The following is a 25651-nucleotide window of genomic DNA, read 5'->3' as shown; positions in this document are numbered from 1 at the left end:
TTAGTTTAATTAATTTACAAATTTAAAAGCTTCAATCAAATTTATATATCTATAGAATCGCTTTGTTAAGCGCCTTTCAGGTATAATATTACGAAAATGGCACTATGTAAGTTATCCAAAATAAAAATAATATCTAATAAAGTTTTTCTCGCGTTATCCGAAATTGTCGAAGAAATCAGAAAAAAACACGAAACCCTTTTATAAACGGCATAAACCTCGGAAGCAAAAGTGAGCGCGGATACGAAGAGAAAAAGTACCCGCGGAATAAGAAAAGCTAAAATTCATATAAAACATATAAAAAAGGAAAGAGACGCGGGGAAGATAGGAGCGATTTATACAGCAGCGCGGGGATGTGTGCGTGAGGGCCGCTATTGGTCGGGCGGGCTGGCCCCTCCCCCTGGTGCCCCCCCCCGCGCTCCGCCCCCACCGCGCGCCGAGACCGGCCCGCACACCCGCGCCAGTTCTCACCGGACACCCGCCGTTCGCGCACGCCGCGCCGCGCCATGATAACGTGATACCGTGATCCCGCACACGCGACCCGCTTCTCCGAGTCCGGCACGGGCTGCTATCCTGGCCGAGTTGGAGCCGTGGGCCCACGGGGCCGCGCCCCCCGACAACAACAACCTGCCGGCCGACTGGCTGAAGACGGGCTACTTCGGACGGGCGAAGGACTTCCGCGCCGAGGGAGGAGAGGAGATGCCCATGGTGGTGGGGCGCCGAGGGGCGCTCGAGGGGGAGCAGCCGCTTGACTTCACAGTGTCCAAGTTCCATCACCAAGGCCGCCTGCTGGGGGGCCTCTTCCGCCTGGCCGGCCAGCCCCACAGCCCGCCCCCAGGTCTGTCGTCCGCCAAGCGCACCATTACTTTTACCGCCGGCCGCGAGGAGCCTGGCGATGGCTCCCCGACTCCTGACTGCTGGTCCTGTTCCCGTCTCCCGCTCCTGTGTTCTGTTACTGTCTCCTGTGTTCTGCTATCCTCCGCTTTCTGCCTTCTGTCTGCTGCTCCCGGCTCATCTCTGGGTCCTGTCTCCTGTCCCCCTTCCTACCCCAGCTCCGCCACCGGTGTTCCCTCCCCTTGGGCATGTGCACTGTGCAGGTTGATAGGTCGCGGTCGTATCGGTGGTAATTGTAATTTTGTGCTTCGGTGACGTATTCTTGTCAGATTGTTGTTATTTACCTTTATTATGTTTTGTTATTGGGTGAGTAATGTGATTTTTATTTCTTGTTTGATTTCAAAACGCACGTTTGATAAAAATTTATTTTAAATTTTATTTCAAAAGTTTTTTTTTTGCAAAATAAATTTCGTATGTTTTATTAAATGTTTTTACAAAATCGAAATTAAGTAGCATGTTCGAAACCCTTTAGATATTTTCCTGTTGGAATGCTTTTTTGAGTCAAAAATTTTTGACAATAAATGTTAGATATTTTTTTGTTCCTTTATTGTTTACAGTTTTTTTTACTATGGATTCTGTCGTTGAACATTAATTTGCAAAAATATTTTTTTCTTTGCCTCAGCAATGATGAATAAAATTTGAACATCGGTAAATACGTAATATTTAATCTAATTAAAATATAAAATCACTGTTACAGTATTTATAATAACGCAGTTTGAATTAAAATTACAATTTATCCCCTTCGTTATAATTAAGTATAAACATGTCAGCATCCATGCGCGGTAAATAATTACCTATTGTAAGCCGATATTTTACTTGTGTACGTTTTTCAAAGTTATTTAAATAGTTTTCTTAGATCAAGACGCCCGCCCAGCCGACTGGGGTTCATTTCTTTTATTTAATTGTTGCATTCCATACAGGTTGGTCTTGTTGAAATATATTTGTATTGCTTATAATGACACCTTCCAGTTGATGTTGTAATAACGTGCTAATTGTTTGTATTCTGTTCGTCGTGGATATTTCAGATATTAAAAAACCCTTGCATTCACAAAATCAAAACATATATTAAATTTCAACCGTGGTTAGGTTCACCCCATAATTAACCGAATTATATTCTTATGTACTTTATGCGTTCCTTTTATCGCTTTTTAATTGCCGCAGACCGGTGCCCATAAAGAAGAGAATAATTGTTAAATTAGGACCTGGGATTTCGCCTCAAAGATTGCCGCTGGCGTCTGATGTCCGGTGAGGCTTCAACGACCAATATTAAATATTGCTTTTGTACCTTCGAGAGATTTCGATTAGCTACCGATTTGGAAACCCTGATCATCTCGACTATATTGATTTTTAAACTGTCGGCGGCGTCTAAAAATTTTTAATCGATTATTTTATTCTAGTCTAACATAATAATATCGGTTACTATTACTGACGTTAATTTATTTCTAGAAGTATGGCATCCATCTTTCGTACCTCGTATCTACTATTCAGTGCAGAAAATTTTAATTATAACAATACGTCAGCTCCGGAACTCCCATAATTCACGCGCACTGCATTCACCGTAACAATTGCAACATTAGGCCATTGTCAGAATGGTTTCCTTCGCTTAGCCGAGATCAATACAGGGAGGATATTATACAGATACATAGACTTACTAACTATGGTCCTTGCATTGGACACTGGACGACTGGACATTCGGCACACACCCCCGCAAAAGTATTATACTAGTACGTATCTACATACTCGTACTAAGATTTTATGTTTGGCTCACCCGTTGTCGATATTTTATTGGTACTTACGAGTATAATACTACACACAATGAGAGGGAAAATACCCTTATGTATAATTATGAAAATAATTGCCTTAATTGAGATACCGTTTTATTTCAAATGGGGGTGACATTGACTCTAGTTAATAATCAAGAATCAAAACAAAAATAACCATTCGAATGCTCGCACTAAAAGGGGTAACAAAAAATACATGAACATTCTATTGTAATTATTTACAATATTATTCCATTTTTTCGAGTGCCGGTGTAATTTTTTTTATGAAACCATTTATCCTGCATTACCTTTCTAGTAAAATAAAACAATACTTTCAATATATTTCAAGTTTTATACGATAAATCAATTGAAATAGCACACGTTGTTGTGAAAACACGAGGCTTGAGATGTAAAGGGAGGTGTAGTTCGGAACCATTTTTCTTGGGATAATAGTCAAAGTAACCAGTTGGAAATACGAAGAGCTGGGTTCGAGTCCACTGCAAGATTGATTGTCCGCTGGGAAATGTGTCCATTAGTTTGTAGGGGTCAATTCGATTGTACTCGAGTCTGCATTTTGTGTCCGAGACTATTATTGTTTAGCGTGTGCCATATGTCAAAATGGGACAACAATAAAATAAATATAAAGGGGAGAATACTCTATACGGTTTAGAATAATGCGAATTTTCGACACCCACACTAAAATTGTATCATTTAGATAATATAATCTTCTTCTAAGGTGTTGCGGTTAGGGAGTTGTAAGCTACATATAATATCAACGGTTCAAATTCCAAAATTATTAAAAAAATAATAGATAGCATTGATTCACAAAAATGGGGCCGAACATTTTTTCTATTTTAGAATTGTACCAAACCACTTTTTTGTATCAAATGTTGCTTTACATAAAAAGTCCACGGATATATTTATTATAACTATTACCTTCTATACTTTATACTCTATACGGTTTAGAATAATGCGAATTTTCGACACCTACACTAAAATTGTATCATTTAGATAATATATCCTTCTTCTAAGGTGTTGCGGTTAGGGAGTTATAAAACTACGTATGATATCAACGGTTCCAATTCCAAAATAACCCAAAAATAATGGATAGAATTGATTTACAAATATGGGGCCGTATATTTTTTTTATTATTGAATTGTACCAAATCACTTTTTTTAAAATAAAATTTTGATAAACAAGTTCACGAATATTATTAATATTACTATTACCTTTTATTACTACAAACATCGTTTTGGACCACTAATATTGTGCAATTTTTAAAAAGTAATTAATATAGCTGAGCTTTTTTTATAAAAGTATTTTAAGATGTTTTATGAAAAACGTCATTTTTAAATTTTTAGTTTATGGCATCCGACGGAATGATTACAATTCAAAGCCACAAGTAGGTATTATACAACTTGTTTAATATTCCAGATGTTTTAATATTCAATAATAATTGTAATATTTGGCTGCTTTTTATAACGCCATTATAGTGAAAAATAACCTCAATAGCGCTTTGCAATTTTATACGTAAACTTACATTCTGACTGAGCAAATGTAATATATTATGTTTTCTAATTTTGAAATTGAGGTTACGACAAACGAAAGAAGTGAGATTTCAGTTTGAGATCTATACTGAGTGGGACTATCGATCTATACTGAGGAAGACGATTAGTTTCAGGCAGAAGGGCCGGCAACGGCAAAAGCACGATTCCCAAACCTAGTGTTTGGGCAGCGCCGGATTTCGACAAGTTTTCTTCTGCCTCCGAATTAGAGATGGTAATATTTGGCCCAATACCGAATACCAAATCACGGTTATAAAAAACATAATAATTATTTTAAAATAAATATATTTCAATCACAGATTATTAGTTTTATACTTAAAATCTATCAGTGGTAAGTTGTGATGAATAAAAACATTTTTGTCAGCATTTGTTGGTAGCAAACAATCGCGCTTTTCCTCATAATAATTACCTCGCGGGATCTTGTTGTTACACAGCAAACACGCAGACAGTTTATTATCTTCACTCTAAATCTCATAATATTCCCAAATAGTCGATTTTTTAAATTAAATAGTGCCATGATGTACAAGAACAAATAATTACTAATAATTTTAACTAATATGGACTATTAGTAACACAATGTATTGTAACAAACAACGCGTGTCGTGAAATGATCTGATTGCAAATGAAATGAACAAGCCCGCCCCGTCACCCCCGCACGCACCCCAACGAGACGGGTCGTAACCTGTAACCGCCGTTCGGCCGCCGAATATTCGGCGCTTTGGTCGAGAGCGTGGCCGAATATTCAGTATTATGTACTCGGCCAAATCACTATTCATGGCTCATCTACTTCATATACTTAATTATCAATACGTATGTAAATAATTCAAAACAGTTTGCGTCATTCATATATTACTGATCCCGATTCGCGAATTTCATCCTACGATTTTTTATTTTTTTTAACTATTCAATATAAGCCATAAAACATGTAACAAGTATTTCTTACACCAGAAAGTATTTTTATTCCATCTTCCATTCAATAAAATGCCCTTTTACAAAACAAAACAATGACAGAAAAACATGTACGATTTCGCTTATATGAGAGAAACAAACGTACCTACGAGAACGCAAACTCCTACTAATTATCGTATGTTTATATTACACGGGTAGATACTAAAAAAAATCTAATGTTTCAGTAAGATAAATTACTAAATCTAATTCTGGTTACATCCGTATGACCATACAGTGTGCTTTCCTACTGAAACCAAATAAAGGTCTTTAATACAATGAACAATAGATAGTTAAACGCGTGTTTATTCTCTCGATAGAAGGAAAGTATTAGGTACTTGATCAGATTACCGCAACAAAATAACGTTTCCAACTTTTCTACTCTTAATCAGTTTTTGTTCGAACGAACTCGCCGCCAGTATCCCTTGCCACCCCCGCGCCAATACACACAAGGGCTGTAAGCGTGGCTACCCGACTTCCACTACTACACGCTTAATGCGGACAATGACATCAGAATGAAAAGAAATTCGGCGATAATAAACGACGTGTCAACTGTTGGATGTGTAAATGCAGAAAACACAAATGAAATGCATAATGCAGAATTTATCTGTAAAAACGCAATTTCTTGAAATTATCTTTGAAAATGGACGAAATGGTCTTTTTGGAGCATCCGTTTTGCGTTTGTAAGAGCGCCTTCATCTGTCTTCCAAGTTGACAATTAAAATCACCGCCTTCCTGACCACTAAAAAATAAATAATAAAAATTTCGAAATAAAAATATTAGTTATTACGTAGGTAATTAAATAATACATTTAGCATAATGGTTTTTACTAAAGAGTCTTTATGAGATAAAATACACATGTTATATTAATATTAATACATTAAAACAAAACACGAAGTATTAAACATACTTGTCTCGATAAACTATTAAATAATAGTTTGTCATCGGGTGCTCAGACATTTGTTATTATTGAGATTCAAATAAAAAAATAAATACATAATATTGTCCACACATTAAATAATGTAATGTAAAAAAAAACTCAACTAAATCAGATGAAATGGTTTAAAATATTTTTTTAAAGTAGACAATAGAGAGAAAAAATACATTTAAGAAAAAAGAATAGTAAGTGTTTGTAAATGAAACCAACACAAAATAAAAATTAAACGAAATAAATCTTTATTTTTTATTTATATCTGAAAAAAAAACTACCTACTAAAATTAAGATCTAAAATATGTCAATAAAATAAGAAAGAAATAAATAAAACGGTTAACAAGAAAGCAATTAAAGAATGTATGTAACCCAAGAGTCTGTCTTAAAGGCAGTATTATTGTTTAACTTATTATACAACCGTACTTGCGCTATGTAGCTGCAAGACGTGTTGGTATTTTAATCATACAGCGCCCTTTGGGTGATTTTCACAAAAACAGCGCTATGCAAATTATCCACAATAATAATGATAATAACAACATTATTCTGTTTAAATTGATTGTGGGTATTGAAAAATGATTTTACTAATGATATTTTTTTTAATTGAAAGTTTTTCTTCTTTTAAATTGATATTGAAATATGTTTTTACATAAACTTTTGCTTTTTTTGATGCCAAAAATGTACACTTTTTTAAGTAAGTCATTGTTCGTTTATACTAATAATTTCCGTAAAAGCTTTTTTTTTAAGTTTGTACTTTATAAGCTAATTTTAAACTAAGGTGATATTTAAAAAAATATACATTTTAATTATTTAGTTTTGCAATTCAAACAAAATGTGATTAACAAATAAAACGTAATTATAATTTGTTTCTTATGAAAAACATTTTCGCTCAACATGGGTTTTTTAAACTAAAGATCTGAAATGCACTCAACCCAATAAAACGGTTTTTTTTTCATTAAAATAAATCAATTCAACCATAATTAAATAAATCCGAGTACTTATTTATTATGTAAGGTATTTCATTATCCAACATAATATTAATATTTTTCACCTTCCTACCTCCGAAAATATTCAAACTAAATAAACCATGTATTAAATTATTTATGATACCGGTCATCTAATAAAATCGAGGGCCCACGAACTAAAGGTCCAAGACATTCTCCGCTTCATTATAACTTGATTTTCATTTTCAAGCACATTTGTTTACTAGTTGAAAATGTATTGTCGCCAAAATTTAAATGTTTGGGTAAATCTTGACGTATATATTTCTTCTTTATCCAACAAAATTCCTTTTTATTTATTGTTTTACTTATTTATTTATTCAACGGCTATAACAAATGAAAACAATAATCACTAAACAAAATATAACACTTGTGTAATGAAACAAAACAGGGTGTGTGTGTTAGTGTCAATTATCTTATTCAAATAGTAAGCTGCTATTTTTGTTACTAACGCTAACTTAAATTCACTATTGTATACTAGATTATTAGTTTCAGCCCCATAAATCTGTTTCTGGGAAACATCCCTGTATGAGTCCACTCACTACACTACGCTTGGCAGACAAGACAACACACCCGTTTACCTACACAAATGGCGCAAGCCAAATGTCGGTAGGTACCGAATCTCCGAGAAGGGGGTTGTGGTTTTACGTTATTTCGCGTGCCCGATACAGAATGAAGTATAAAGTACCATCTTCCCTAGGGGAGGCACAATAGCTGTCAACCTTCAAAATCGTGCTACATAGAACTATAATAGTGGCGAATCCAAAATAAAGGGTTACCTGTACACAAAACCCCGCGCCTGACAATATATGCTGAAGACCACAAATAAAATTATTAAGATACAACTTAGCCCGAGGCAGTTGGCTCTTTCCAATCCTTTTTTCCTACATTGTAATGGTGTTACTTCTGTATTGGCACGTGTTGGATTAATTATAGAAGGTTTCGTTTGTAATTATAACGAGAATTTTTAATTTTGTAGCCGTTTTTAATATATCGTTTATTTTTACGGATAATGTAATAAATAATAATAATTATAGGTTCATTCTATAACGAAATAAATAAAACCTACACTTTTCTAAATATCAATGCCCTTTATAGCTGCATGACGTGTTGTGATCAAGATCCTATCTATATTTTTAATTTACCATCTTAGTTGAGCGCCTGTCGGGGTGACTTCTCAAGAAGACGATGTCATGCAAAGTAGTCAATTATCATTATTATTTCAATTTCTGTTTTCTCCACCATAAGAGAGTACTTCAACTCACACGGTCCCCAAGTCCCTGTCACTGGATATTCCTAATTTGTGGATTAACGTATCACTCGTTTTTCATTTATATAATAAATTACAATGAACTTCCATTAAGAATTTTCACTTACAAACTTAAATGTTAATAGTGGATTTTTTAAAAAGCCGTACAAGCGTAAAAAGCGGATAAACACAGAATTGAATTGAGAAGGAATGGTCAGTCAACAATAGTATTATGTAAGCTTTATTTTGAATTTCTTTTCAGGCAATAAATTAATTTTATGTTACCAGAATTATTTTTAAAATAAATAAATAAAGTAGATAAGATACGTGTATATTTATAAAATGCATAGTTACGTACGCTATTGCGTAACAATATTTAATGTTATTGTAGTTTCTACGTTTACACGTTGGGTAATATCTTGTAGCTAACGTATTACATTAAGTAAGAAAGAAATGAGGTTTTATTAATTATTATTATAGGAAAAAGCGCGAGAGTTGATAAATCAGATAGGTTTCAATCCAATAGAAAAAAAAACAAGCAGCGGCTTTAAACCAAAGTCATCTATGAAAGCAAAAACCACCAGCCATCAGTCAAATTAATAATCATTATAAACCCGCGGTTATCGATTCGTATCATTCGAAAAATGATATCAAAATCACGAATTAATAAATGGCATATTAAACTTATCTATTTTATCGATTTGATACTTAGCAAACTAGTTCTTGAGAGGTTGTAAATCATAACAAACATATGTTTATACTCTCTATATCATGATTCGGTTCATTTGATCTTAATGTGTTACACGGTTTGGTAAATTAATATAGTGTTAAAAAGAAGATACGGATCACTGATCTTTTTTCAATACATCTTTATAAGATTTTTACTTAGTACAAATACAACACAGCGCAGCGTGTAAACATAATATCAACCTGCTTTTTTTACTTGGTTAATCTAACCGGGTGCATTTTTTAGCCATTCATTCACTTTAGTTTGATAGCTTGTTTTAGAAGATCATTAGCTTTCATTATTTATTTACGAAAAAATACACTATGACAGAAAAAATAACATAAGAACTAATTTTACAAATAGTTTATGGTATCGCCGGGAGACAGTCCATTGACCATCAGCCCATCGAGTTCATCATACCGAGTATATTTGACTAATTCAAAAGCTTTCATCGAAATATATCCAAACCTTTGATATTAATAGAATTAAGGTTTGGCTGAAGTTAACAATTGCCGAGGGTATTCCGGTGATTCGGACCTCGTTCAGTTCGGAGAACGCGTCAGATACCACAATCGAATTCTTCAAGACCTAATTTAAATTTCTACCATTCGGGTGGCAAATTAGTTTCCCGGTAAAGCCGCGATATATTCAAAACCAAATGAGAATGGCGTCCATCAGCCGAAATCAGGGTACCGTTTTCCTCATCAAAACCAATAAATCTTTCCACTTAATTATTATGATCACCCCCATGAAAAAATGATCCAAATTCAACACGAATTAAAAACACCGCGTTGATTGTTATCGGCTCCTTCCTCACCTTTTTTTACGTTCGAAGAATACATCCCTGTAAATTATTGCTTGCATGGAAAAGGATGCTAAAGTTATAGATGTATTACGGACCTCATTTGTCAGAAATGTTTTTCAAAAATTACCATAGTTCTCATCATTTCAAAGAATGACATACAAAAAACAACACCGCACGAGTGGCTTACGAAAAAATTTCCTAGGTACCTATATCTCTAAAGACTATGGGAAAAAGACAATATGTCTCGAAACAGGCGCCATCGGAGTCGTCCTAAAAAAACAAGCAAAGGTAAACGACCGCACAGAAATGGACGAAGCATTATGTTCTCGTTATTTTGGGTGCAATGGTCGAAATCGACCAGTTCCATCAAGTGCCGAGAGCCTGGGTGAGGTATTGACACGGTTTGAAAGGCTTAAGTAGGCTACTCCACCCTTTCATCTTAATAATCTCATCTTGTCAAGTCATCCCGGAATTACGTGCATGTTTACCGTGCGACTTGGCAGGTCCCGGAGATGGACCATTTTAGATTACCGGAAAATTTAGCGTTTTGTTTCTGTTCGGTTCTGAGTCGTGTTTCAGCGCTGAGTCGTGTTTCAATTGTTACATCTTATATTCATTCATTCAGTTGGTTTTATTATTTATAGATCTGTTTTAAAGAAGACGATTATTTCGTCGTTTCACTGACTGTTCCACCAATTTACACGATAACTTTTTTATCGGATCGAAAATACGTTTTTGAGTTAAACAAATCTGCTTGCATAATTGAACGTTATGCTGAAAACAGCCACTCCACAATTTTGAAAAAATGAGATATTGGTGTTACCGAATTTAGGAAGGTTAACTATATGTTCTGTTTAAAACAGCCAGGCCGCTTTAATACAAAAAACTGTAATAATCAGCTTCTGAAAATTTCATGATGTCAAAATGTCACGAAAATAAATGTCCTTTTATACATTTCGAGTTTGTATGAGGTTTCATTAAATAATAGATCTGTCTGTCGTTAAAATCATTGAATCTGGTCAAATACATAATAAAATCTGTTTGTATTATAAAAAAAACTAATGCATGCATTATTTATCATTTGCCAAAGTAAAATCATTCTAACTGTTTTGTAAATTTGATATTTCACTCTTTTCTATGGGATGCTATATGCATAACTAAATTCAATTGTACTCTTTATTTGCACTGTTTATTTTATGTTTATTAAGATTAGTATCAAAATACGAACCTAGCGACTCCCGTAATTTTCAACAATGAGAAAGTTCAGTGCAACAGGAAATCGCATACAAAAATATTTTCTTACGCGCGGTAAAAATTAGAGCATTTAATTGTAAGACGAGGTTTTTCGAAAATGTATGAAAAAAATTATAAAAATAATTTAGATTAAAATGAACTACTTTGTTCGACGTCACTAGTTCTCCGAAATCAACCAATGGCAGAGTGTCGTGATACATTTCCGGTTACTGGGAATCCAACCCACCGATCAGGACGACTAAGTAGTAAACTCGAGACGTCACAGGAGGAATAATTTCATTTCCTCGTTGAAATATTCAAGTAAGTCTGTTAATAGGTGCAAACAGGTGAAATACATTTTAAAGTAATTAGAATATTTACAAAATAAACTCGTGTCAAACACACAAGAAAAATAATTTAGAAAAAACCTGTTACAAGAGAGATGGATAACATTTTAAAGAAGTGAATATGGAAATCGTGCGATTTACGGAGCTTGCGATCTGTCATTGGCTGGTTTAAGTGGCTACTTTAGGCACTCTGTAATATTCCCCATTCTCTCCATGTTGAAACATCTACATACCTTTCACTCTTCAATCTGTTGACTTTTGTGGAATTAAAGAGCTGAAACCCATATTGATGTTAATCTTGGTACTCCCTTATGAGTGAAATCCAGCTTTATCGACAAACATTTAGACGGACTACGGGCGGAATTATTTTTTGTTATTATACATAAAAATAAAAATTAATCTCATTGGGCCTTACTTAAACCTCATATAAAGTTACACCTAGGCATAGTGGCAGAATAAGGATATGAATACTATCCTTAATACTGTGGTAGAATAAGATTTATAAGTAAGGCCCTTTGTGATTGATCTTGTTTAGAAAAGGTTAAAGAGAAGCGGTATTTTTTCGTTTAAAACAAATAACAATTCTTGGTGGATATTTTACGCGTGATAACAGGTGTAATAATTTTATAATGTTACCACGCTCGTGGCTAATTCTGTGAAATAACCCCTTGACCTCGGCGAGTCTCCCAGAGATGTGTTGAACAAGACGAATCGCCGGCTTCGATGTGTTGACACGACTCTTCATCATTAAATTTTATAATCGTATCATCAGCTTTTCATCATTTATCGTTTGATTTTAATACTATTATTGTTTTGAATGGAACGCGAACTCTGGACGAGCGTTTTCGCCTCGATGTCTGCTCTCAGGTTAAAATGCTGAACAAGGAAATCGAGTGGAGATATCCACCCTGTAGTGTAATGGTCGCGCGCTTGCCTTCCACGCTTGAGGTTTCGTGTTTGATTCCTGGCAATTAAAAGGGTTTTGGCTGGTTTAATATTTAAGCACTAAACAATTTCTAAGTGCATAGATGCCCATGATATCCTAGCTCAGATAAACCTAAATGTACCTCACCATTATTTGCGTACCAATGCTATATTTGCAGTAAGAAATTTTAAAACAGACGTCGCATGCTTTTCACCTTTGCAAATGATCCTCTGAACAGCTTAAATAGCATAGACGATGTGTTCCAACAGCAAAGTCAAGCATTCAAGAAGTAAACGGTTTAATCACTCCTAGCTTAAAGATGATACATTTGCCATGTTCCTATCTGTACCAGATGGTGCATAGGGCACTGAATTGGTACAACAATACAATAAAATTGTATTAAAAACTAATACAATTCAACTACAAACTATATTGTAATCTCTCAATCTTCTTAATTTTATCAATAGAATGATGACGGACTTCAAAAATATAAATACCATCAAAACTCTTTACGGCTCAGTAATTCGACCCCATCTAAAATATGCTTCTCCAATTGGGTCTCCATTATATAGGACTCCTGTAGACCATATCGAATCTGTCCAACACTGTTTTCTAAGAAAAGTGGCATAATTGCTCGGATTGCAAAGGGATAATTATTCTTATTTTGAAATAAAGCAATCTCTTAATCTGTCTTCATTGGAGAAACGTAGAATTAAGATGGACCTTATATGCATTTTCAAAATACTTAATGCTTTAAGTGATGTCCCATCTCTGTTACAGTCAATTTCATTTCACGTTCCCACTTTGTCACCAGAAGTCAATATCTGCTATTTATTAAATCTTCTAAGAACAACTTCTGTTTGTATGCCCCAATGTCCAGAATGTGTAGATTAGTCGATTCGTCACATAACTTGGAATTCTTTGAGATAAATCATCCGGCTTTTCGTTGATCTATTCCCCACTAAAACAGTGTGGGATAAGGATGAATTGGCATGGTTTTTGCTCTAAGTCTTATATGTTTATCGTGTTTACGAATATATTTTTTACCAGTATTTTATTGCCCTTATTTGTCTTTGCTACATAGTTTTATATTCTTTTTGTTTAGTTTCTTGTATATATGTTCTTGTATATTGTAACTTTTAAAATTGCCTTAGACCGCATAAACAATAAATAAATAAATAAACACCCGCAGCCCCTTTCGTGGTAAATAAAAAAATAAATAATTATAACAATAACTAGCTTTCACCCGCGGCTTCGCTCGCATGGTATTAGGGAGATATTAATGACTTCATTAATTAGTTTTATAGTTTAACAATAAGAATTTTCCCGGTGGAATCATATTTTTTTGGATAAAAAGTAGCCTGTATCGATTGCAATTCGTCTAACTATCGCTACGATCTAATATCCGTTAGTGTATGGCGACTTAGCATGTTATAATATTAATTCATGTTTCCACTAAGAATTTTTTTTGACTAGAATTTTCCCAAGGGAGTGATATCTTTTCGGAATGAAATGTAGCTTGTGACACTAAAGTTGTCAGCTCTACGGTTATAAAAAATACGGCTATGCAAAAAAAATTACGTTGATTGGTTGCTCAAGGAAACACAAAGACACAGACAAACACCCTTTCGCATGTATAGTATTAGTATGGATTATACTTATATAGGGTTTAAGGCCTTTGTTTTTTTTCGAATAGACTAAATAATATACACTTTACAAAAAATAGTTATCATTTTGCAAGTGCAAATCGTCCAAGCGTCCAATATTTTTTGTCTTCTGATTTTAATGAAACTACGAACGATTGCGTTTGTTGTTGCGTTGCTGTTTCGTGCAAATTAGAGACTTAAGAAACAATTATACCTACTGTGTTTTCCTTCAATAAGGTTGCAAATAACATTCTTATTACTCTACCCTGTGCTCTATTTATATCTTCTAGAAGGCTGTCTGGAGATCGGATATTTATTCAATGAAAACCAATGCTGCCCATATAACACCTTCATAACACCTATTCTCCTCTACGGATGCGAATCGTAGCACCTCACTAGGGTCCAAAACAGCGAAATTCTGAGTTTTGAAAAAAGGTGTCTCAAAAGAATGTTGGGTGTGCGGTGGTTTGACTTTGTGAGGAATGCAGTAATAAGAGAACGAACGCAGCAAACTCCGGTGACAACTGTTGTCAAGCGGAGGCGATACGGTTGGCTACTGCGGATGTCTCATGAGAGCCTTAACCATGCTTGCCTACTTTACCAGGCATCAGGTTCTCTTATTATTTTACAATTTTCGTATTTTAAAAAAATAATATTCCCTCACTTTAGTGTTGTGGAATTATTGATAATTATTTTGAAATACTGTTAACGTTAAATTTTATCTTCAATGCCAATGGTGCATAGGGCACTTCATTGGTACACGAATCGTAGTTTATCCTGATTTTTTTTTATCACATGAAGGTAAGATAATCAGTCTAACGGTTCAGGTGCCAGTCCTGGGACTACGAAATATTCTAGTGTAAAAACACCTTTTTAAATAAATATTTCATGTCAACCATGTCGAACCCGAACATTAAATTTATCCTATGAAAACCTGCAAATAAAAACACTTTTTTACCTAATAAACAAAGAAATGCCACAGTGAATCAATTTTTCTTTGGTACAACGCTTATCATTCAAGCAATAACATGTATCGTATTAAATTAATTGAATTAAATAATATAAAGTTTACGAGAACCCCGCGTGTTCGCTTGCCTAACAGAATTAACCAAAACAAAATGTCAAAGAATGATTAAGAAAAATTGATTGTCTAGAGTGGAAGTGTCAACGCCTCGTCTCTTTCATCGCCCGTGACCGCAGCGAGAGGAAGGGAGACACGTGTACAATGTCGGCCGAATCAAAGCCTCAATTTCAACCTCCCCTCCAGAATCATTAAACAATAATATTTCTTTTCCGGAACTGTAATAAAATTGTTACAACACGTAGCATGTGTATTTGTGTGCATTCTTAGTATGTAGGTATCATGCATACGTGTAACATACAAACACAGACAATTTACGTTCACTATGTATGTATAAATACTTGTTATAAGGATGCGGATTACTTTTTAATTTTAAAACTTCATAAAGGTTTTTTCAATCTTTTAAATGTGAATAAATTATAAAATTAACCCCAGACATAGAGCGATTATGGCTGAGTATTTAAATTCACAAATATCTGAAACTTGCGACTAGTTCTATCGATTCATTGTCTATATCAGTTTACCCCTTTTTTATTTATTTATTTCTACGCCTCCACTCGTTTGCAGTTTACCTCTTTTAGCAGTGGCGTCTTTGATACCAAATTTCTAGGGAAGCTCAGATTTTAAGGACAAGTATAATATGCGTAAATGTTAAGTAGGTACCTACAGTAAATAACACAGTACGGACCGTGTTTGTAGGCATCTTTGGGCATTTTTATATTGGTTGATGGTTTTTTATCTTCATAATGCGTTGATATAATGTGAGTTAAAATACATATTAGGTGCTGGTGAAAAGCAATGATTTCTTAGTGAGCCTCAGCCTCAGTTGCTTCATATGCTCCTTCGTCTCTGCCTTTTAAGTTAACTTGCTAGAACTAAACTTTTTTTTTAAAAACAGACATATTTTGAAATAGACATAATGACCATTTGTGATAACATGCGTTGCAAGTCGTCTTCAGATTTAGCCACTATTGCTGCTTCATTAAAACTAACACGTTTAAAACAAAACATAAATTTTCGTAAATACCACAACTCCAGTCCTTTAAATATTTATTCATATAAAATTTTTATTAAGAAGTTTTCAAACAAACCAACCATCACGCCGTTTCCCCGTAGGGGTAGTCAGAGAGGACAAAACGCCACATCACATCTTTGCATACAAATTTCGCTTCCTCTACATCTTCTCATGCACACACGCCGATTATTCCTACTCTTGACATGTGCATCTTCGAATATTTGATGGACTTGATCGTGCCATATATTTATCGGTCTTCCTCGTTTTCTGCATCCATCAACATTCTAGGGAACAAAATGCCGAACACTCCTCTTGTGGAACGAAAGGCCTATTGACTACTGCCAACAGGCCGGATTCTCCTGAAGAGTTTTAAGTGGTTTCCTCTCCACATGAGCAAATGCTGAGAAGTTCCTGATTGGTCCACATAAGTATATCCCTCCTGATCCTAACAGTTTAGATAAATTTAAAGAAATTTAATTGCAGAAAAATGCACCTTTTTATATATAAACCTTGTATATTATAAGCAAGGTAAATAATAAAGCAACTCCCTTTAAACTCCCAAAATTAAAAAAAATAAAAATCCATCAACATTCGAATCGTAGATCCTTTTAGCCGTTATTTCGCTGTCCATTCACTCTACATGTCCAAACCAACGCAGCGCCCCTTTCTTGATACTGTCAATAATGCATGTTTCAGGCTTACTCAGCCCACGGATCTCGACATTTGTGCATCTATCATACATCGTTTTACCACTCATTCGCCTGAGGGATCGCATTTCGACAGCAATTATCCTACTTTAATCATTATTTTTTCAATTCCATACTTCGCTCCCATACATAAGAGTTGGCACTAGAACTCCATTGTGAACTGCTAGTTGATAAAGCGCGCTTCTAACGATTCGTTTATTCGAATAACCTAATTAACAGGAGCAGAGGAGTACAAAAAAGGTTTTAGTACCCTGACTTTATGCTGATGATGCGCGTGCATGAGAATATTTTTATTTTATTTTATTTATTTATCAAAAGGAAACAACAGCCATTACAACAAAAAATATATATATACAATTAAACCAAAGTTATAGGCCAATTATAGTTTTCTATACATTACTAAATACAATGTAAAAAAAAGAAGAAAAAAAGCGTACATTGAAATAGCCACTCGGCATCATTCCACACGTAAAAAAATAAATAAAATATTACAGTAATAATGAAAAAATAAAAAAAATAAAAGAAAAAGTTTTTTGTTTACTTGGACTTAGAAATCCTTTCCCTGGCGGGTCCGTACGCAGTAATACGGAGCTATCAGTCCTCCTTTCTTTCTTCTTTCAAACAAGAGAAAATAATTACAATATTAAAGTGTACAAAAAAATAAAATATTAGGTAGGTACAGTTACATTAAATTCAAATTATTATTTTAAATTAGGGTTCTAGCATTTTCTTTAAATGTGTTTAAAGTGAGTAAATATATATCTTTTTCAGCAAATAACGTGTTATAATTATTTATAATTCTGGGCAAAGATGCATTCTTATTATTATTCGTGCTTGAAATACCAACATGAAATAATTGTTACAGCCGAGTTTGTACGTTGAGGAATATGAATTTCGATTTTCTCAAGCAGTTGAGGGCAATCTAAATTGTTATTGCATATTTTGTATTGGAAAACGGTATCATTGATGATTCTTCTGGATTGTAAGGTATCGATTTTGTGATGTACTGCAGCTTCTTCATGTTTAAAGAATATGTATAAATGTAGAGAAAGCGAGATCTGTATGCAAAGACAGAGTGATATGGCGTTCTATCCTCTGCCTACTCCTACTGGTTTGTTTGTTTCTTTAGCTGTTCTCTTATCAAAGAAAAAAATTAAGGATTTTTACGCATTCAACAAAAAAGTAAAATTTCCACTAAGCGCGCTTTATCAATTGTTGTTATGTTTTCGTTTTAAAATAATCTCATGCTAGGTTTTGAAATCGACGTGGAGCTTATTAGTTTCTGGCACAGGTGTTATTTGATCAGCAATATAAGGTTTCTGATCTCCGATAGTAAATACGGAGTACATATGCAAAAGATACTTAGATCCGAATCTGAACCGAAGCGGTGAATGGCTGGACCAATGTTGATAAATGGAAGATAAGTTTGGAGAATCAATCTGATAGAGAAAAAAAGTTCACGTTTTATATTAAATCTCACCGGGCGGGGTCGCGTGAACTTTCCAATGTTTCGCAAAAGCCATAATTTTGATTTTTATATAACTATTTTATTAAATATCTCTCGTTAACATCCAGTATACCGTTTTATAATTTAACAATGAAATCACGTGCATACTAGAGTGCCCTATATCTGATTTATTGTGTAATATACTTAAAACAATACATTAATAGTCAAATGTTATTGATTAACAATGTCCTAAAACAATATTTTGATAATGTTGAAATCTCGGAGTTCAGCGCTGAATTCTACTTCATTGAATTGGAAAAAATCATCAAATCAAAAAAATATGCAAGTTCCAAAAAAAATTCAAATGTCGAGACCCGTGAATTATGTACGGCTGAGATAAGCAATATCGACAAAATCAAAATAAGAGCTCCGCGTGGTTTGGACGTTTAGAGCGAATGGACGGGAAAAGAACGGATAAAAAGGAAGACAGAGAAAGACATGACATAACCAAATCCAAAAAATATTTGAAGATGGACATTTAGATGTATGAAGCGAGATCTGTAAGAATAGACAGAGTGGTATGGTGTCTCATCTTATCTGCCTACTTCTAAGGGGAAACGGTATGTTGGTTTGTTGTTGTAGTACATATTCTAACATAAAAGAATGAAAGTTAAATTTCATAATCCCTAAATACGCCTCGACTTCTATATTTCCTTCTAAAAGGGGTTCTCCACCTCTACTGATTTATCTATATATATATATATTTATATATCTGTATTACTTTATCCTTCAAATTATTTCGTTTGTTTGCACGCTAATTAAAACTGTATTGCTTCCAAATCTCATTTCGCTCAATACATTTAAATAGCTTGCCAATATCCAATTTATCTTTATTTTAATGGTTGAATTATCCACAACTTTATTTATAAATCATTTAACACAAAGTATTTTACAGGTATAAAACATTGAATTATATTCCCAGGAGTTACAACAACTTAATTCGAGGCATAAACAATATTAACATTTAAAAAAAAAAAAAACACATATTGGGAACAACAAAGAAACAAAGCAAGTTTAGCACCTTTATAACTAAATATAGCACAATATATACGCCAAAAACCTTTTCTTACACAAACAAAAAGTGGTGAAACTACTAAGGGAAATAAGGTCGTTAACATCACATGCCACGCAGACAAAACAGCCATAGTGATGATGAGAACATGTACATCTCAGTTAGTAAACATCTGGATGCTTAAAAAATGTCGTATGGTACGATGAACACATGATTATTGGAAACATGATTCCGATTTACAAAACGTGTTTCACACCAATCATGGTGTGTACAATAGAGGCGAGGATAGATAGAGAGAAAAGAAAAATACTAAAAACCAAATAGAAAAACTAAATAGAAAAAGTAACTGCTCAAAACGTCAAAGATGAAACTTCTAAGGGCAATCGAAGGGAAAACCAAAAAGGGCCGAATCCAAATTAGACGGAATTGCGATACCCGGAGGCATAGTAAATTGATTATGGAAAGATAACGCCAATAATTCTATTAATGGAAATATCCAAAATCTCCTATACCATGGCCCACGAAATCCCAGCCGTTTGCCGTCTGCCCGGAAGACCACCAAGAAGTGGAAATAACAGCTGGAACTCAAAGTCTCAGGGGTTAGCTTTTAACTGATACCAGATTAATATATCTTAACCGAGAAGAAGAAGAAGAAGAAATAGCTTTCAGAAATAACTTTCGCTCACTTTCGATTTTCCAAGAAAAGGTCAACTCATAACAACAACAATTCATAATTTTAGTTCTGTAATGTTCTTAACATTGTTTATCTTTTCTTTTCGTAAAAATTTAGTTTTCGCTATCATATTTGGTTCGCAAAATGTTCTAACAATACATGCAGTAAGTTTGATTGATTTTAAAAACCATTTTAGCTAGCTACTAAAATCTATGTAAAGTATACTATCTGGAATATCAAAGGCACTGCCTTGCGACTTGTAACTTACACACGGACATAGATCACAAATCCATTTTTTGTAAGTGACGAGATATTTAAATCGGATCTTTTGCAACTAACCTTTATGCAAATTTCTTTGGGTAACCAATATGAATCTCAGCATAATAAAACCCACCGTGTGAATTTCGTCAAAATTGCTTTGGAATTTCATACTATTTATAACTAACTATATATCCCAATCATTAAATTAATTTTTAAAAATGTGAAACATTTCCTGATTTAAATTTAAGACGGTAAGACGAAGCAACTTTAAATACACATACGACCTTTACTATGTACGAGTACATACATCTTTTATTACATCTGTTATTTTGTTTTTCATTATGTTTTTTCTTTTTAATACATATTTTGTTTTTTTTTTTTCATTATGTTTTTTGCTATCATAATTCTTTTTCCGCACCTAATAGTGCATAGGGCGCTGCATTGGTACACCAATCGTAGCGTATCTTGATCATTTTTTTGTTACAAAAAGGTTAGATGATCAGTCTTACGCTTCAAGTACTAATCCGTCAGAGACTATGAAATATTCTGGAGTGAAAACACCATTCGAAATAAATATTTTAAATCAACCATGTCGGGAATCGAACCCGAAACCTCTTGCATGGCAGGCAAACACGTTATCATTACACCACGAGGCCGATTTTTACTATTCATGTATATATTTTTTTACTTTGTCTTTACATATGTATTTTGTTTTTACAGCGTATTTTACTGGGTTTTTTAATATGTTTTTTTTACTATGTATTTTATTATGTTTTTTCACTATGCCTACTACCTTTATTATTATTTAAATGTATTAATTACTGTTTTTATATATTTTTTGACTGGCTTAGAACGAGGACTGGCTTAGTTCGATAGTCAATTCAACTTTGTATAAATGTGTAATTTTATGTTTATGAAATTATATTCAATATATTTTTTTAATAGCCACAAAAGTGTCAATGAAATACTGGTACGTAAATCATTTTATTGATAAGTAATATTATTATTAAACTTAGCGCTCTTCTAAGGGTAAAATTAATAAAATAATATGTAGAGGATCGAGCTGTACACATCGGCAAAAAAGATTTAAAAGGCGACGCAATAAATTATTTCTTGACACACTTCCTAAGTAAATTTATCTATTTACTCCCGGACCTATATTCCTCAATACCGCACATAGGTAGTACTGTCTTTATTCTAAACTAAAATCAGGTAAGCTCCCAAACTGCACGTCCCTATTCTTCTCGTAAGTTCCATGACACAGTGGCCTCAGATCCATTATCGGTTCTTTATTGAATCTGAGAACTCAGAATGCAGATGGACCCCCATTATTTCGCTAGCCTCTTTTTTTCTTCGTGCCCATTTATTACTTCTTTTGGGACGTTGAATATTCATACCTCCGAGTAATAATAGCCATTTTTTCCGTATGCATATTGGCAGGTAGAGAATATGCAGCACCACGCCGAGCGGCAATAAGGCTCGGGATCCTATGACCGTTATGTTTTTAAAAATATATGCTGATTTAATTAATAAAATATCGAAAATCTGTAACTGTAATTTTTATCTCAAGCTAGACCATGTAAAGTATCGGCTCAATTGGAAGAGAAAAAGAAATATTCTAATGTCAGAAGTCTTTGTCGGCCTCTTGATGTAATGGTCAGCGCATATGTCTACCATGCAAAAGGTCTCGGGTTCGATTTCCGACATGGTTGATATGAAATATTATTTAAAAGGGTGTTTTTACACTAGAGTATTTCACAGTCCCTTCAAGATCACCGTACTTTCATGTAGCAAAAATGATCAAGATGCGCTGCGATCGGTGTACCAATGCAGTACCCTATTCACCATTATGTGCGGAAATGGAATGATGATGATGAATGTCAGAAGAATCACTACATGTTGTATGCATATGTATTTTCAAATCCGTTTTGTTACTACTACTACTACTACCACGGTAGGCAGAGAGAATGGACCGCCACATACGTCTATCCTGCAGGGGCGAACCGTGTATAGAAGCGATTATGCGCAGCTTACTATTATATTTGACTAACAATAATAATTCTTTACTGTAACTTTATTTACAGAAAAACAAATAAATAATTACCATTTATTTTTAATCATTTCCACCGTTCGTATTTTTATCGTAATATAAATATTAATATTAATAAAGCGCGCCCAGCGCCTGCGGTGAGCTAAAAAACTAGCCGATTATTCCAAATTATTTTTTCATTAAAATAAGTTTACTATATTTTGAATGTCTTAACCCCAGTGCGGGTTTTTTCTCCTAGATTAAACTTGCAGATTACTTACATTATTTGAAGATTCTTGATTTGGAAAACAGTTTTTCAAACATTATTTCTTAAGGGCTATTTTTCTTTGAGATGGTACTTTTGACATAAGACTATAATTACTTTAATGCGTCATATTGCAGGACACATGGCACTTGACGCAGCCGTTTTTAGCACTATTAATTTCTAGAACAATTCGGCCAGTGGACATTTCAATTGAATACCAAATATCGACTGAATTCATAGAGCAACTTTTTTTTTTATGACTTATGTATTAAAGTAATGGATAATATATCTTTATAATATAATATATCACGAAGTTACGTCGTTTGATTTGGATGAGAGTTGTTTTACACAGAACCACAAAAAAACATCAATTTATAGTATATTACTTACATTATATTATGTACCTTCTATGGTGATACAAATATATGATATTTTTTTATAGCTTACCTGTTAATAAAATCACCATTCGCCACTGCTATCCTGGCATATATTTCTAGCTTCTTCCACATTCATACATCTTGTTATACACACCCTTCGGTTCTGCCTGATTTTGACATGACCAGACTTAAGATTTTGGTTTATCGTCCTCGTCGCACGTTACCGTTCATTTTTGCCATATATACTTGTTTTACCATTCTTTTGTCATCCATTCGTTTGACATGACTGAAAAATCTCAGAGACCCTTTCTTAATCTTATCAATTAAACCTGACTCAGATTTACACTCACGCCTGATTTTATCATTCGTCACCTTGCCATACATTGATTTCCCACACATTCGTCTAAGCGATTGCATTTCAACCGCGTTCACTCGGCTTTCATCCTTCCTCTGCCAGTTCCATGTTTCACTCTATTCTGTTTGCTTTCCTTTGTGCAATTTTACGGTACAAATGATCATTTATTAAATTTTAATAGGCATTGTTTATTGTGGTTTTTTTTAAACATTTTTTTTTTAAATGACGTTTTCTTGTGAATTGTCTAAGACTTTTTGTATGTTAATATTTTCGATGGTAAACAAGTTTATAAGTTAGCTAAACTTCACATGTTGCGTTTGCCATCATGTCATCAAAATTATAAAAACATATTTGATATGTAGCATTTCTTGCCTAGAATCCTCTGACTTTAACCATAAATAATTCAAGTTATGATGTTGAGCCTTGAATTCGCAGTCTATATTATGCAGCTTATGTGCAGTTCTGTATGTAGGTACCTTGTAAATGTACACTGTATGGTCAACTATATTTGTATTATATATTATAATGTGCAATTGTGCGACCAAAATTGAAAAGTAGATATATTTTGAATAATATTTATTACATTTACATTTACATTTCTAGTAATATGAAAAGTTTTGTATGATTAGTTATGTTATATATAATTTTCATGTGACAACATTTACAAAAACAATATTATGTGGAAGCCTCTTATTGGACTTTATGATATGTATTTATGGTATAATTGTATCTTATAAATTTATAAATGTTTGTTGGCTTTCCAATGAAATAAAATAAATGAAAATTAACACACAATAAATCAAAAGTATTCTACAATGTTCCAATATAATTCAAACATTTTCTAATCGGTGCATACTGTAACGATAATAGGAAAGTCTACCTCACTCCGTATTTCAAATTGCGTGCATCTTATTATGTGCAATTTTTTCAGTTGTATTGCGATCTCGTTCAATTCTTGTTATTAACATTTGGTCAAGGGATCGCGTCCATTTGCCCTCTTTTTTATCAAATTTATGCAACACAGTAATATGCCCCGTATATTCCGCACGAGCTTTTTTTAGTGTACCGAAATTTGAAAGACATTTTTCGTTTGTTTCCAAATCACGGATTTATTTATTTATAGTTTTTTTCAACACGAATATGTTCATACATATATTTTTTTAAATTTTCAATTACAGGTTGCCGACAAGGATGCTTGATTTTTTTAACATATTGATGTTTATATTACCTCGACACATTTACGTACAATAAATTGGATTTTACTTCAAATTGAAGATAACCATGTTTATCCCGTTGTTATTTTTTTAAGCTAACTCAAAATTATCTTACTATAAAGGTGAATTAGAAATTTGCAAAAAACTCTTCATAAAGTTTCAATTAACTATTCAACACTAAAAGTGTTGCATCTGACAAAATTTAAATTATTTAAATATACCTAAAAATAAAAAAATCTTCTGAAAACTGAAAAAATCTTTCACTCTTTGAATGTTTTATGATGTTGTATAGTAAAAGCATGACCGGAAATATTTGATTTTTTACTTATATATTTATTTTTTGTTAAATCTATAAAATTGAGCGATTTATCTTGACGCAATAAGTATTATTATTTATTCGCATTATTATTTTCGTCGAAAGAAGTAAAGAAGTTTGCAACATCATTTCCTGTTTAGATTTATGAATCATTTTGATAAATACGCAGGCAAATCTTTGTGTATTTTATTAGGACGTATCGTGACCAATTTCTGTCGGCTTCCAAATTCTAACAGAAGTCCGCCGCTGTTACCTGGCTTTGGATAGTGGATATTGTATATTAGCCATCTAAATTTATCACCTATTGCACAAGCGAACGTGATATTATGTACTAGCAGCAGGCCTTAGCACGCCACTGCTAAAGAAAATAATTCCTTCCCAGAAATTATCGGGCGCAAAACTCGTGAGCACTAAAATTTATTTTATTGTATTTTATTTATTTAATGGGGAGATAGTGAGTGCTAATATTCGGTCAATCAGTAGCTCGGCTGTAATTTGAAAGGTAACTTATGACATTTAATTTAAAAAAGTGATTTTGAAATCTAGCAATTATCTTTTACATCCTGTAACCGAATATATCCATATGGAATATTGCGTTATATGGGTAATTTAATTCAGTAATTCTAATTAGAGTATTGACTCTTGCATTTGCTCAACAATATCTACCCATCACACTTGGAGAACCTCAAGGCAGCGTTTCGGACCAATCCTTTTCCTACTGTTTATTATGTAAATTACATAAATCCAAAATATGAAAATTTGAAATATACGATGGAAACACTTAGAAAGAAGTAAACTAAACGACAGAAAAGACATT

General features: G+C 33.6%; 1 long non-coding RNA gene across 1 annotated transcript in view; it reads left to right on the top strand.

Moving 5' to 3' along the window:
- Positions 1-480: 480 nt before the first annotated feature.
- The window catches only part of LOC148271304 (uncharacterized), a gene marked incomplete at its 3' end in the record, with an annotated part of 34447 nt that continues 9276 nt past the window's right edge, over positions 481-25651 (top strand). Inside the window, exon 1 of the long non-coding RNA XR_015825129.1 lies at positions 481-835. This is a non-coding gene — a long non-coding RNA (uncharacterized LOC148271304). The remainder of the gene's footprint in view (positions 836-25651) is intronic.

This window comes from Micrasema longulum, unplaced genomic scaffold (genome assembly GCF_059751315.1).
Source record: "Micrasema longulum isolate JH-2025_06_02 unplaced genomic scaffold, ASM5975131v1 h1tg002956l, whole genome shotgun sequence".
Classification (NCBI taxonomy): domain Eukaryota; kingdom Metazoa; phylum Arthropoda; class Insecta; order Trichoptera; family Brachycentridae; genus Micrasema; species Micrasema longulum.
This window is presented reverse-complemented; position numbering and strand designations above follow the sequence as displayed.